The sequence below is a fragment of the Octodon degus genome, unplaced genomic scaffold (genome assembly GCF_000260255.1).
Source record: "Octodon degus isolate 3935 unplaced genomic scaffold, OctDeg1.0 scaffold00296, whole genome shotgun sequence".
Classification (NCBI taxonomy): domain Eukaryota; kingdom Metazoa; phylum Chordata; class Mammalia; order Rodentia; family Octodontidae; genus Octodon; species Octodon degus.
Genome location: NW_004524872.1, coordinates 1,184,542 through 1,199,487, shown reverse-complemented (window position 1 = coordinate 1,199,487; position 14,946 = coordinate 1,184,542). Strand labels below are relative to the sequence as shown.

Sequence of the window (14,946 nt, the reverse complement as noted above, 5' to 3'; positions counted from 1 at the left end):
AGGGGGCGGGCTGGCTGGCATGTGGTGCTGGGGGATTGAACCGCGGTCCCTGATGCTTTTGCCAAGCTTGTTCTAAGTAGGTGCTTTAGACCACTGAGCCATCTCTCCAGCCCCGGCATTTTCTTAAAAAGTAAAATATGTTTTTCTTTGACTTGGCAGTCATGCTTTGTGTCTACGTCCCCATGAATGTGGACACCAGCTGAAGAATTTATGGTGCCTGCAAGTGTATGTGGCCACACTTCTGCTTCCTTCAGGGTCCAGGGCTGTGTGAGTGTCCTGTGGGTACAATTTGATTTTTATGCACATGTGCCCAATCATGATGGCTTTCCCAGCTTACCTGCTGTTACCTGACTTCTGGGACAACTCTTCATTGACATCTTTTGTCCACTGGCACCTCTGGCCTGCAACGTTCTTAACATAAGCAAGGAGACTATTATTATCACGATGGTCCAAGTTGCGTTACTTTATGCCTTTTCAAGCGTTACTTCGTTTTGTCTCTTGGGGCAGAGATGGTCATTCGCATTTCCTGTGGGGTTCCCAGCCCTGGCACAGTGTTGGCATTCAGAAGCAGGGGGGGAGGGCTCCAATCTGTTCTTGCACACTAAGCTGGCAGCATGACCCAAGAGCTCAGAAGTCAGCCACATTTACATGTGCAATAACAGAGGCGGGTGTAGGGGGGACAGGTGGGCTTTCCAGAGGGGGAAGAACAGATCTCAAAACTGGAGCTTCTGAGAGGCAGGGAAAAGCCACAGGCCCAATTAGATGTGCTCAAGGGACAGGCCCACGGGTGACCTCGTGGGATGGAAGGAGAAATAGCTGCAAAATAGATTTCATGCTGGACTACGGGAAGATCTTGACGGCAAGGCCAAGACCTTGCACTAGACTACATGAACAAGACCTGAAAGGCAGCCACCCGGGTGTCCGCCACCTGGCTCTCCCCCTCCTGTCTTTAGTGCTACGTGCACAGGGTCCATGCAGATGAAGACCTAAAAGCAGCTGCTCACCAGGAGCTCCTGCCCCTTCCCTGCAGGAGGGTCCTGGACCTGGGAGTCAGGCAGTGGAGGAAGGAGGCATGCTCAGGCTTCGGGGCCCTTTGCTTTCTCCAGGGACAGTGAGGGTCTCCAGAGCCTGGTGGTCTCTTTTCCTGCTTCTCTGCTTCTGTGGGTGAGGGCTTAGCCTTCCCTAGTTGGACTAGGTGGCCACAATTAGTAGTAATTTTAGACGGGTGACAAACACCAGCAGTAGTCATGCTTCACCGCCTCCTAAGTGTGTCCCCTTGCGCGTGATGTGGAGTCACACACACGTGATGAGCCCGTGCTGCCTGAAGGGTTGCCTGGATGCGCTGCCTGTGCCGAGAGGTCCTCTATCTGCTGCCTGTGCACTTCAAGCAGGAGCAGCTACAGACATTACAGGCCCTGTTATAAAAGCAAAATGCAGGAGTGGGCGCTCAAAAGCTCTAGCAAATTCAAAGTAGTGACAGCAAGACACTAAGCCAGGTGCAGGACCTGCTGAGAGCCCCTCAGGACTGAAGCCCCTTCCTCCTCAAGGTGGGGGCTGGGCCCGGTGCAGGTTGTGGGCTGCTGTACTCGGACAACTTCTGTTTGCGTGTGGCTACACTCTGACACCACTGATGTGGTGGCTGCTGGACATGGTGCCTTTCTGTCCCCTACTGATCTGGCTGAACCCAGAGAGGTGCAGCCTCAGCTGGCTTTCCATGGGCCCGGGGTATATCTTCTACTTCCTGTTTGTCCACTTCTACCTGGGTTTGCAGGCTTGACAGTCCCTCCACCAAACCCCAGGTTTCCTTCTGTTTCAGGCTGGCCACGTCAGGTTGGTGGTTTCAGGCTGCTCCTGGTCCTCAGCTGCCGGCACTACCCTTTCTTCTGAGTGTGTGCTTGACCTTGGCTTTGCTGGGCTACCCAGCTTCTCAGGAGTCTGGGTAGACATGTCATTGACCATAATGTGTCTTCTATGGGTATGAGGGCAGATCCAACTTCCTTCCTTCCTGATCAGGACTCTTCTCCAGCACTGAGCTGGGGGACACTGTGCACAGTAGGGCAAAGGCCCAACCATCACCCAGAGGAGCAGGGCCAACGGGTGCATGCCACTGCGCTTTTGCTCACTTATGCTCACCCTGTTCTCCCAAGTATCTTCTTGAGCTTGCCTTGATGTAACAGGCACGGGGTACATGGGGACAGGAGAGTGGATGAGCAGGATGGCAGTCGCTAGAGACCCAAAGACCCAAAGACTCTATTCTAGTGCCAGCCATTTGTCATTCTGGGTGAATTTCTCATCATCCTGGCCTCAGTTTCCCAAGATCTGACTTCCTGGAGTTGTAGAAGGCATGGAGGAGGATGGGCAGGAGGGGACGATACATTTATTGCCAAGGTAAGCTGTGACAAACACCTAGGCCCAGGCACTCACCCACATGGGTTCCAGTGCTGTGGAGAGGGCAGTGAGGGACACACAGAGCTTGCTCCACCCACAGGTTTCTCTCAGTCACCCTTGGCTCTAACCCAGAATGCACCTGTCCCTCTTGCCTCAGGCTTAGCCATCCCGCTACCCTCAGTGATGTCTTTCTCGGGGAAGAGGTCTCCCCTACCACTCTCTCAGTGGGGCTCTTCTTAAACTCCCTCCAGGTCCCCTGAGCGTCTCTGCAGGGTTCTTCTATGTCTTTAAAACACAGAGTGACTCTTTAGTTAATGTCTGTGCACTCTGCCCACGGAAGCCCCATGAGGACAGGGACAGCTCATGTGCTCATTGTTGTATCCGGGTACTCAGCATGGGCTGGGGGCAGAAGGCCCATATGAGAAATCTTGGCTAGGTGAGCACATGAATTTCAGGGTTGGGGGGTACTAAGATGCACAGAGAGACAGAGAACTCCACGCAGCTCTTGTGCCTAGGTGCAGACATAGGGGCGCTGGCTGGGGGACCCAGATGCCTCAGGTCATGGGTCATCTGTCTCTGGCTTGTGCTAAGGGTCTGGGTCCTTCTCTTGAGGGCACTAAGATGCCTCTGAAGGGCATTGCTGGCCGCATGGCAGCATGCAATTTGCATTTTAGGTAGATCAGTGGCAGCTGTGTAGAGTAGATTTATAGCCTACCTTCTTTGTTCAATTCCCCAGGGCCATTTTCTTTGTTTGTTTGTTTCTTTTTTTTTTTTTTTTAAATAAGATTCTGTTTGTTAGGGACCAGCCCAAAACTGAGTATTTCTTCTGAGCTCCCTTGATGACCTTAAGTGAGTCCCACATCCTCACAGAAAGCAGAAGAGGGTCCCTGGTTATGCGTCTTTCAGAGAGCCCCCTCCTGTCGCTTCCCCTGCCCGGAGACATCCCTCGGGTGTGTGAGCATCCCACTGGGCTGCCCAGGAGCTCGTCTTGATGAGCAAACATGGAGCTCTGGCCGGCAGTTTCTTCCGTCGGGTGCTCTGCTTCATTCGCTGCTTGGTAGAAAGTTGGCCCGACTGCCCTATTCCGATCCCCAGGACTGAGAATAATCAGGCAGCTCCACTGCGGTTCCTACTCGACTCCGCTTCCCTTCACACACAGCCCACCCTCTCCTCTCCTCACCAGGGGCTCTGGAGAGCCTGGTGGTCGCCCAGGATTGGGGGCAAGCCTGGCTCTGCGCTCTGGTCGCCACCCCGTCACTCATTAGGGCCACATGGCCTTGCTGGGTGAAAAACTCCACTCAGCTCCCCACTGCTGCCAAAAACAGCTCTCCCTCTGGATGTGTAAAGTCAGAGCCCAGCTTTCCTCCGCCGCACAGGAGGGGCTATCTGTACAGTTGGAGCAAACACCTCCGTTTTTTGTTGTTATTGTTTCTCTGGAAAACAGATGGAGGTCCAGCTGGGGTTGGAGGGCTGGAGCCGGGACGAGATGCAGCCGTGGTTTACTGCCCTAAGGAAAACATATTTGCGTTATGAAGTATTCCCCCTTGAAATCTCACTTGACATTCTGTAAAGAAAGAGTAACGTTTTTAAGAAGTTGGCTGAGCCACCTAATGCCTTCCCTCCAAAGCGAGGCCCTTCGGAAAGATTAATATCGAGCCGGAGACAGTCGGTCACTCTAATTGTACTTATTCCAGATGGTCCCTCTGCCCACAGTATGTAGCCCTGGGAGCCACATGACAGCGTCATCCTGCGTGCCCACACCGGCGCGACCAGCTTAATGATAGGACAGCTGCCGGCCTGGGCCCTAGGGACCCTCCATGCTGACCCTCAAAGTCATCTCCACCAGCACCTTTCATAACTCTTTCCTGAACAGGAGGAAGCGATTGTGCTGGGTTTCGTGTTTATGGTGCTTTAATTTTCATCTGTACTTTCAGGGGTGGGCGGGAAGCCTGTTTCCTGCCTAGGCAAGGTGAGTGCTGCACCTCTGAGCCTGCTTCTGGGCATCGATGAACGGAATCAAGGCTAATTCTCCATATCGTCTCCTTTCCACCCTTCTTCCTCCTGCCAGCTACTTGGGAACTGCAGTCCCACACAGGCTGTTTGTGGGCAGCTCTGCCCATCTGGCTGAGATCCTTGGACAGGCGAAACACAGAAGTCCTGGGGGGCCTGAGGACACCCCAACTTCAGGATGAAGTGTCTTTAGATGCTCTGCCGTGCTGCCAGCTAGAGAGAATGAAGCGTGAAGACGAGGGGTTTGGCCTGAGTAGATGAGGCTCCCTCTGCCACAGCCCTGTGAACCCAGAAGGTGTGGCTATGCGGTTCAAGGCTACTAAATCTTAAGAAGGTCACCTCCAACAACCTTGAAGTCCCCTGTGGCCTCTGGGCACTAGTCTCTTAACCAGGATCAGAGGCTGACAGGGGATTTGCCTTTTGGAATTTTCCTCTCACCTTTTATGTCTGTGTGCTAGACACGCTGAAAAGGCCCAGACTAAGCCCCCTTGGGACTTTCCCCGCGCTCAGCAATGGCTGCTCACTGACTTGTGTGGAGTCCTTCTCTCCACCTATGAAAGAAAAACAAAGCCCATGCTAAACAATGTTTTAGAAGCATAATCCCATGGAGAATGGGTTTCCAGGATTTTATCAGGCAGTGGAAACCAGATCCGAACTGCAAATGTTACAAAAACACGAATCCTTTCATCAGAGAGGGTTGCTTCCAAGCCAAACCCCCTCCTCCACTCTGGCACTGGCCACTGACCCATCCTGCTGGTTGCTGATTAACTTCATCCGGGTTTTCCCCTTGGAGTCCGAGGGCAACTTCTGACCCAGATAAAGTCTCCACTAAATGTGTGACCTTTGCAGAGAAGCAGTGTTGTGTCCCTTTTGGGATCTCCAAAATAATAAATCATCCGAGGGCCAGGAGAGACAAGGCCAGGAGAGGAGGCAGACGAAGGACAGGGGACGGACAATAAATCTAACTTCCAGGAAACAGTCATTTTTCGCAGTAATTTTTCTGAAATGTACTTATGATCCAATGACACAAATATCAACATCTGGAATTCTGCAATCTAAATCCCCATCCAGTTTTGAAAGGGAATGCTATAGTCATCAGGCATGATTTTTTCTCCACTTTACGGGTAGAGAGCAAAGTGTTCAGTGCAGGGAAGAGAAGGGAAAAGTGTTTTGTCCATTTTGTGGGCTGGATTGTCATTTGAGGAGAGGTCCCTGGGCAGACAGCCACCCCTCAGACCCCTGCCCTCCAGGGACTGCCAGTCTGAAGAGACCCAAACGGACAGGCCTGGCAGGAGCTGTCTTGGAAGTGTCTGGTGTGAAAAGCACTGAGAAAGAAGCCAGACTTGATCAAATACGTGCACTTGTCTTTCCTATTTCTACCAAAGACTAAAAATATGAACTCTGGATCATGAGTTTGAAGTTGTTTTTGCTTTTGTTCCTTTTTTCCTGGACTAAGTTCTAGAATTCCCAGCTCACTGAGAGGTGAGGGCTGTGGTGTGCATGGCATCTGTCTTCCTCTTGCCATTCCTTTGCAGCTGCTAGTTCCTTGCATTGGTAGGTTTGTATTTTAACTTTTATAATGCTTTTCCAGCCATCAAAGAAGTAGGGAAAAAATAGATCCCCATCCCTCCTCCTTGACTTCCAAACTCAGTCTCTGGAAAATACAGTCTTTCTATGTTCCTGATTTGATAAACCAAGGGAAACGGAACTGAATAAGAAAGATAAAAGTACAATGTCTAGGGGCTAGGGACATAGCTCAGAGGTCTAGGCATCTGCCTGGCAAGTGCAGGGACTAGGGTTCCATCCCCAGCACCACATGTTGCTTAGTCCCAGAACTCCACACGCCCTAAGCCAGCCACCAAAACTGGATGTGGTGGAACATGCCTGTAACCCCAGCACTGGGGAGGCTGAGACAGGAGGATCACTATGAGTCTTAGCTGCATAGCAAGACCCTGTACCAAAGTAAAACAAATAAATAAAATTTTTTTTAAAAAAGTACAATGTCTAGGGCTGGAGAGATGGCTCAGTGGTCTAAAGCACCTACTTGGAACAAGCTTGGCAAAGCACAGGGACCACATGCCAGCCAGCCGCGCCCCCTGGTGGGCTGAGCTGGCCACACACACACACACACACACACACACACACACACAACACACACACACACACATACAATAAATGTTAAAATAAAAAAAAAATTAAAAAAAAAAGTACAATGTCTAAAGAAGGCCTTGAAACCATCTTGAATGTTTTGGGGGACATGACAGGGATGGATTCTTCTAACTCCATCAGAAAGCAAAGACCCTTACCTATGATGAAGAAAAACTGCCTCAAAGCCTCCAAGATGTAATTAGTCCCTGGTGGTTATTAATTTTTAACTTTTGATACTTTTTATTACCCAGATTTATGCATTCTAGCAGAGGCCCTATGACTGGAAAGACAGCCCCAAGGAGTTTTGCACACATTTAAAAAACCAAACCAAAACTAAAAACCCAATAGTTTTAGGACTTGTGCTCTAATTCTTCAATTAGGCATCCAGGGTGTAGATGAAAGAAAAGCAATAGGTGTCCTGGGAATTATCCAGCCACTCACTTCAAACCTATGGCCCACAGCATTTTAATGACCAGATGTTTACAGCTAGAACTCATTTTGATGTGTATCTTACAAGCCACTGGTCAAGATATAAAAGTAGTTTAAGCCAAGAAAACAAAAAAAATCACTGAAGGCAGAAATCAAGCAGTCTGTAAATCTATAAAATTTTATACTTTGGGGATAGCAAATCTTTGTTTTTCTTTAGATAATGTGAATTGGGCAGAAGTTATAAATTGGAGATTCTTCTCTTAACCCTCCACACAGGAAACCCAGGACTGGAAGTAAGCCTACCGCTGTAGGTTGGGACCGACGCTGTGATGGGCCCCGAAAGCCAGGCATCAGGTGGAGACTGCACTTGGGGTCAGCCATGCTGTCCTTACTGGCTTAGTAACCTTCTTTCACTTGACATCTTTATTGGGCGCTAGTGAGGAGACCCCAGCCACCTCCACTCCCAGCCAACTCCTTTTTGGGTGCCTACGCAGGCACTGTTATATTTTCCATCTTCTGGCCAGGAGTGGAATGTTGATACTGTGCGATTGTTGTATTTATTTTATACGTTTTCCTTGGAAGGTCTACATGTGGCCATGGCCCCAGCTTGGTGGCCTCTTGATTTACAGTAGTTATAAACATTCCAAAGAAGGCATGGCAGTTAAATGATGCCATAACATTACACAGTTACAATAAATGTGCTGATGGTTTTAAAAAATCCATTTTCCCAGCCCCTCCCCTACCCAATGGCTTCTTGCTACCTCCAAGTGGTGACGTGGAAAGCCATCCGCTCAGTGGAAGGCAGGCAGAGACCTGAGCTTCTGTCCTGGAGTGGCCTAACCACCAAGGTCCCCCAAGCCCACCTTTTAGAAAATATTCCTAAGAATCCTCAGTATTGGTGTCCGGAAGCAACACGATCCTGTAGAGAACACACTTGAGCTTTCTTTCCGTTGGAGGTCACATTTGTTCACACAATCCAATAGAATCGGAGGAGAAGTGCAGTTCCAAGATGGCAGCTGGTGAGTCATTCTGGAAAGTAACCTGTCTTCCTCAATCCACTGCTAGCTACTATTCTTCCTCACAGATGAGGAAAGAATGGTTCGCCTCTCCTAAAACATATTGAGGGGGTAAGAAGGCCTCTCTATGGATACAACAACTTGGAAAGATTAAATTCAGTCAGAAAAATCTACTTCAGTGTCCTTCTTCAGAGAACTGTCAGGAGGGAAAGATTCCCAGTGTATCTTTTCACAGGAAATGGTGGAATATAGCCTGTTACATGGCCCCATGTCCCAATCTGTCATATATACAAATCTGATAACTTATCTTTGAGATGATTTGCGTGCCTAAAGGATTTTCATTTTCTATCACAGTGGGGGGGTCAGCCTCCACCTCTTTTTGTAAATAAAGTTTTATTGCAACGGCCCTATTCATTCCCTTGCATTTTATCCATGGTTATTTTGAACTGCCAAAGCTGATTTCGTATTATTGGCGTATGCTTTTTTTTTTTTTTAACTTTATAATGATGTGAAAGCAATATGCCTTCAAGAGAAATCATACTTTGAATTTTGAATTTTTATTTTTTGTCAGGCTGGAGGTGTGTGGAACAAAATTCTTTAATAATGTGAGTACTTGGGAAGCGCAGTGAACTGCAGCTCCTGACCAGCAATGGGAGACCACAAGAAAAACTAAAAAATAGCCTCGTCAGGGATTTTCAGTAGTGTGGGGTAGCATTTTGGATGTCGTGTTTTGGTTTTCCATCCCACCATGAGTACAAAATGCCCATGTGGGCCTCCTGCTTTTAGTACATTAAATACATGTTTGAAGCTTAGTATATTCTTCATTTATAACAGATTTTTCTGGGAATAACCCCATCGTAAGTTGGGGAGCACCTGCAGTCACAGTGGAAACTGGAAAGCCTGCAAAGCAGACAGTGTTTCAGCTTTGTAGCACTTTATGCAACATTACGTTATATGTGGCCTGTCACAAACAAGTATGCCAGCTTGGGTCCTATGTAAACTTAGCAGGTAAAATGCACAAGCCAGGCAAGACCCTTCGGTCCTCCGAGTTTAGGTTTCCTCATCAACAGACTAGAGGGAGCCCAGACCGGAGGCTGGTTGTGAGTATGGAATAAAATGACGCATGTAAGGTCCCGACACAAATACTAATCACACTCGGCCCAGCTGGGGATTGCCTTCTGCACGTAGAGCGGTGTCTGGCCGCCCCGTGTGATGGCTCACTTGTGGAAGCTTCCGAACCAGCCCGGGGAGGCAGGGGCTACTCCTGCACCGTCTCTGTGTTACCTATGAGGAGACCAGGCTCAGAGTGGCCCGCTGCACACTGCAGGGAAGCATAGGGCATGCGGGAGCCCCTGCTGACCGACGCTGGCTCCATTTGGTCTGGATTTTCCAACTTTTTATGATGTGTCACAAGCCTGGTTTTCCACCTTTTGAGGGTTGTAGAGGTGGTCATCCAGGGCTGGCACCTTCCGAGAGGCGTGATCGTGAGGCCCGGTCACTAGTCTCCTGCTCCTGCTCTGACCCTGCCTTCAGGACAGCAGGTTGCTAAGACACAGGATTTTGTCTCTAGGGTGAGGTGCTTGGGAGTAAAGACTCGAACCAGGGATCTGGGCAGGTGTTCAGGCTTGTCACTGGTGCCACAAAGCGTATTTATGTCCATTTGATTCTACTTCTAAAATAGCTCACAAAATAACTCCCTTATTGCCATTTCAAATCTATTTTATCACCTTCTCTTACAGTTTCCTAACTAGTTTCCTTAATATCCATCCATTTATCTATCCCTCCTTCTCTTGCTTCCACCATCAATCTATCCCACCATGTATGCTTGCATCCATCCATCCATCATCCTTTTATCCATTTTTTATAAATCCATTCTTTCATCAGTCTTTCCATCCTGACATCTATCATTCCCTCCATCTTTCCACCCATCCATCCATCCATCCATCCATCCATCCATCCATCTACCCATCCATCCATCCATCCACCCATCCACCCACCCATCCATCCATTCATCCATCCACCCATCCACCCATCCACCCATCCATCCATCCATCCATCCATCCATCCATCCATCCATCCACCCATCCATCCATCCATCCATCCATTCATCCATCCACCCATCCACCCATCCACCCATCCATCCATCCATCAATCCATCCATCCATCCCTTTATTTCATCATCCATTCATCCATCCATTCCAACATCTATTATTTCTTCCCTCCATCCTTCCATACCTCCCTCCACCTATTTTATACATATATATTACATATATAACATATAATGTATATGTCCCAAGCCTTTGTAGTTCCTGGTGCAGATAGAATACAAAGCAGACTCTGCTTCCAAACAAATAGCACATTTCAAAATACGAAGTCCTAGAACGAGATCTGTTTTGAAGGATGATGACCCCAGCAGAGAGGCTTTGGGGGTGATGGAAGTGTAAAAAGACTAAATGATGTATTGTCAATAAACAGATGTGAGGGCGAGGGGGGAACTACTGGACATGAGGGCAACAGTCGCAAACCAAGACCAGGCCTGGTAAGCCAAAGAAAGGCCCACCCCTGCAAGCCAGGCCTTGGGACAGATGGAGAGAGTTAGGGGCAAGCAGGACAGAGGAGCTCCTTCCCTTAACTGGTGGTTGGATGAAAACCTCCTTAACAGCAAGCTGAGAGAGGGAGGAAAGAGGAGACAGGAGACGCTGTGTAGTGTCAGGCAGGAGTGTGCTTTAAGGGAGGTTAAGTGAACAAGAGCCTCTGGGGAAAAGAGGGGGCAGGAGCGGACTAGGCGACAGGAAGTGAGTGGTGTATAAGAAATATTCCCTGGCTTGGGAATCAGAGTTCCTTTCATGCTGCCTTTTTTCCCAGTTCTGGACTTAACCCAAGACATCATGCATGCTAGCCAAGTGCTCTACCACCGAGCTACACCCTCCACCCTTTTTATTTTTGATTTTGAGACAGGGTCTTGCTAAGTCGCTCAGGCTAGCCTTGAACTTGCAGTCTTCCTGCCGCAGCCTCCCAAGGAGCTGGATGCATTTAATGCTGTTTTTGTTGTTTTATTTCAAGATGAAAGAAGGTAGAGAATGTGCTTCCACTTGTGTTTCTCTAGTATGCGCTGGCTGTGTAGGATGCCCAGCTCCGAGTGGGCCTCCCCATGGGGCTTTGGTCACATTTATTTATGCAGATGGACCGCCTTAGGTCAAGTGATGCCTCCCCTCACTACCACCAACCCCTCCTCATCTCAGCACCCGGCACCTGGCTCAGGGGTGGCGCTTGGTGAGTGCTCAGCACCTAGCACGTGGGCACGATGCCCGAGGGCCCTGCGTGGCTGGTGTGCTCTCTGCGACACCTCTGAGCTCCAGCTTCATTTTTCATCCCGCTCCGCCCACAGCGGAACAGCTGCTCCACTAGGGTTATTTAATGTCGGTCTGATCCTCCCCCGCACCAGGCAGGCCCACTTCTTCCTCCATCAATTCTCCAAGGCTGTCCAAGGAGGCTTCTGGGTGTGGAGAAGCACGGGGGGTCGTGGGACTGGGCTGCACTCTGTGCCCAGCTGCTTGCAGCCTGGATCCCTCGGTCAGCACCAGCAGGCAGGTGGGGGATGCAGGGGGGCCCCGGACTGGAGCCGCAGGGGCCTGGCTCATTATGGCCAGCGCCAGTTGCTGCTTCTGGGGTGTCTTAGCCTCTACTGTTCCTCCACCTGCTCCGAAATTCTGGGAGAGGGCCCTACCTTGTCAGCCTCAGTTCTAGCTCCTGTAAAATTGGCTTACACGATGCTCACACAGCAAACACGATTTACCGGCACTGTGCTTTGATCAACGGTGGCTTGGGTTCCCAGAGGACTCATGGGGCTGGCTAGGGGACAAGGCCCTTCTCGGGTGGGAGCCCTCTTTCCTCTGTTTCTGCTCCCAAAGGTATAGGAAACTGCTCAGGGTGGTCAGAACTCACTGCCTCTGTGACAAAAAAAGGCCAGAAAACAAAGACTGTGACTTGGAGCCACACCTGCTATAGCTTTCTGTGGCTGCCTTAAAATACCCAAGGAAAGCAGTAACTCCCTCCCAGGGCTCTAGCAGTGAGTGGTGGCCCTGTGCTGTCACAATTTGAACCACACTCTGTTGCTACTTACAGCACAGACAGGACTCGCCTTTAAAGCATCCCAGGGAATTTGAGAAAGGGAAGTGTCACAATTCCTGGGCTGGGTGGCATGTCTAGGAGCCCAGATGGGTTGGTGGGGTTATGGCACATGTCCAGCTAGATGTCCCTCCAAAACCTCGTGCAGTCATAGGCGGTGCTTTTCCAAGGCGGCTGGATCTAGAGCGTGTGACTGGTTCCTGGCGCAAGGCTGGGTTCACAGTGCTAAGATTAAGGGAGGGTGATTATTAAATCAGTTCATGGAGTGGTTTGGCACCACCCTAACCCCAGTGGCCTCGATAGAATATAAAAGGAGCAGAAGAAAAACCAAAACCTGCTGAGGTCCCTTGCTTGCGTCGCTGCCTTCTGCCTGCCGTGAGCCACTTCTCCTCAGCGATGCCCCTCTGCCCCACCACCCGGCCTTGGAGCCAGTCGGTGATGGCCTGCAGCCTCTACAAACTGAGCTAAATGAGCATTTCCTCCTTCAACTTTGAGAGTTAGATATTTTATCTCAGCAGCAGAAAAAGTAAGTAAGACAGTGAGGGACAAGAGGTGCAGGGCTCAGGGCTTGAAGAAGCCCAGAGGACATAGTGTCAACAGTGTCCTCCGTGGCTCTGGCACCTATACCTTGAGCACCTGCCACCAGCCAAGAGAGCAGCCACCTTGGCGTAGGTGGCGCTGGGCCCTGAAGGAAGGGCACTGTCTGAAATTATTTTGGAAAGAGTGGGGCAGGCCTCAGGAAAAGCAAGGGGTTAGTACAGTCCCAGATGACAGATCACAGTGCAGCCCGTTCCAGGTCCTGGACCTGTGTCACCCACCCAGAAAGGAGTGAGGCAGGAAAGTAAATGCCCCTCGATCTCCTGTGGGTGATTTCACTGGCTGAAGGGCACAGACCAGAGGACCCTGGGTCCACGAGGGCACGCCCAGATTGAGGCAGAGAAGACAGCCTTGGGTCTGCAGGCCTGTGGGTCATGTCCAGCAGCAGCTGCTCCTGCAATGTCTCTCCAGCACCAAGAATTCTATAAACTTAGGGGCCTAATGGGGCTGGGAGATGTGGCAGAGCCAGACAGGTATGTGAGACAGAGGTGGATGGGTATGGAGAATTGGATTGTTTATGCCTGCAGGGAAAGTGGCCCACGGTGGCTGAATTTTCCCGTGTACGTGTTTTGGCAGAAACTGGAAATTGGTGTTCTTTTGAGCTATCTCTTGATTTAAAATTTTAGCAGGTGGAATCAAATTTTTGAAAAGAAAACAATTTGTAGACAGGAGAAATGCAATTTGTCTGTGGGCTGGACATCACTCCGGGGTTGCTGGCGCAGAACTTTCGGTCAGTGAGTGCTGCAAAATGAGGAGCTGAGCTGTCGAGCGAGGCCTGCCCTCCCGCAGGGCTTAGGGGCATGGGGGCACAGGCGAGGGGCATGGCCATCCAGGAGCTGCACGCCTGACCTCTTCCCAGTGTCTCCCCTGCCCTCTGCCCTCTGCTAGCCCTGCTTCCTTTGGCTCTCTTGGGCACTCACGTAGCTTTATGATCATGGGGGTTTTTTGCTTGTTATTTGTTTTTTTCCACTCTTCCTGATGACAAGGTATACACTTGCTTTCTGTTCATCCCCAGAGTCAGGAAAATAGAAAGTGACGGATGGCTATTTGGTGAGTAACTGCTGTTGAACCCCCTTAGGAGGCTGGTGTTATTATTATTATTCGTGGTCGTTGCAGAAGCTGTCGCCATCACATCACTGCCTGTGTTTTATAAACCAGGAGACAGATGTGCAGAGAACTGAAGGTGCTGAGTTGAGATGACACAGCCGGGAAGCAGGAGACAGGGTCCAAAGCCGAGGTCAGCAGAGTTGCATGGCCCCTGCAGCCCTCCTTTAGCTCCAACCTTTGTTCCTCCCTCCATACCTCTCTGCTTTGACTATGCACCCGGCCTCTGTGGGAAGCCCTTCCTAATTTATCTACGGCCCAAGGGCAGGCCTGCCTCTGGGTACCCTAGATCCTGGAATTCTCCGCACAGGAACTCCTTCTTCTTACTTCATTTTCCTATTTCCCTCCATCCCAGAGCAGCTATAAATATGGATGAAACTTCTCCTGCGGGCCTGCCCCTCTGTTCCTGCTGCACCCCTCAGTTCCTAACAGGTTGCAGGCAGTGCCAGTGACCCAGGGGTTCAGAGCCCTTCCGTAGAGTTGCCTGGACACCCGAGGCTCCTGCAGAACTTTCTCCATAGCCACGCTGTCCGGCCAGCCTGGATGCGCATCACCGGATGAATGGGTTCAGGAAGTGTGCTGTGTGTGAGGAGTGAGGTGTTAGCCACCCATCCAGAAGAACGAAGCCATGACATTTGCGGGAAAAGGAATGAACCTAGAGGACATCATGTTCAGAGAAATATGCCAGGCCCAAGCGCAAGATGCCAAGTTCAATCCCCAGTACCACACGCCCAGCTGGCCCAGAACCTTGGTGTGGTGGCGCACATCTATAATCCCAGTGCTGGGGAGGCTGAGACAGGAGGATCATTATGAGTCTGAACTGTGTAGAGAGACCCTGTATCAATAATAAATAAATAAATAAAATGTTCAAAAGATTAGAAAGAAAAATATGCCAGGCCCAGAAAGACCATGGTGTGTGTTTTTTGTCTCATATGTGCAACAAAAAATAAAAAAGAGAGAGGACTGACACCCCAGAGTGCTCTCCGTAAGCCAAGCACTACAGCAGTCCCCATTTGCTGGCCTGTGGATTGCCAGAGGACACGAGCTGATCAGGGGTGACAGGATGACACAAATCCAGCTGTGCTTGTCCCTGAAGCTGTGGCATTGGTCTGCTCTCCTGAGTTTC

General features: G+C 50.1%; 1 long non-coding RNA gene across 1 annotated transcript in view; it reads left to right on the top strand.

Annotated features, from left to right (window-relative positions):
- The window catches only part of LOC111814350, a 19,642-nt gene extending 5,063 nt beyond the window's left edge, over positions 1-14,579 (top strand). Inside the window, exons 3-4 of the long non-coding RNA XR_002819358.1 lie at positions 13,833-13,953; positions 14,181-14,579. This is a non-coding gene — a long non-coding RNA (uncharacterized LOC111814350). The remainder of the gene's footprint in view (positions 1-13,832; positions 13,954-14,180) is intronic.
- Positions 14,580-14,946: the final 367 nt, after the last annotated feature.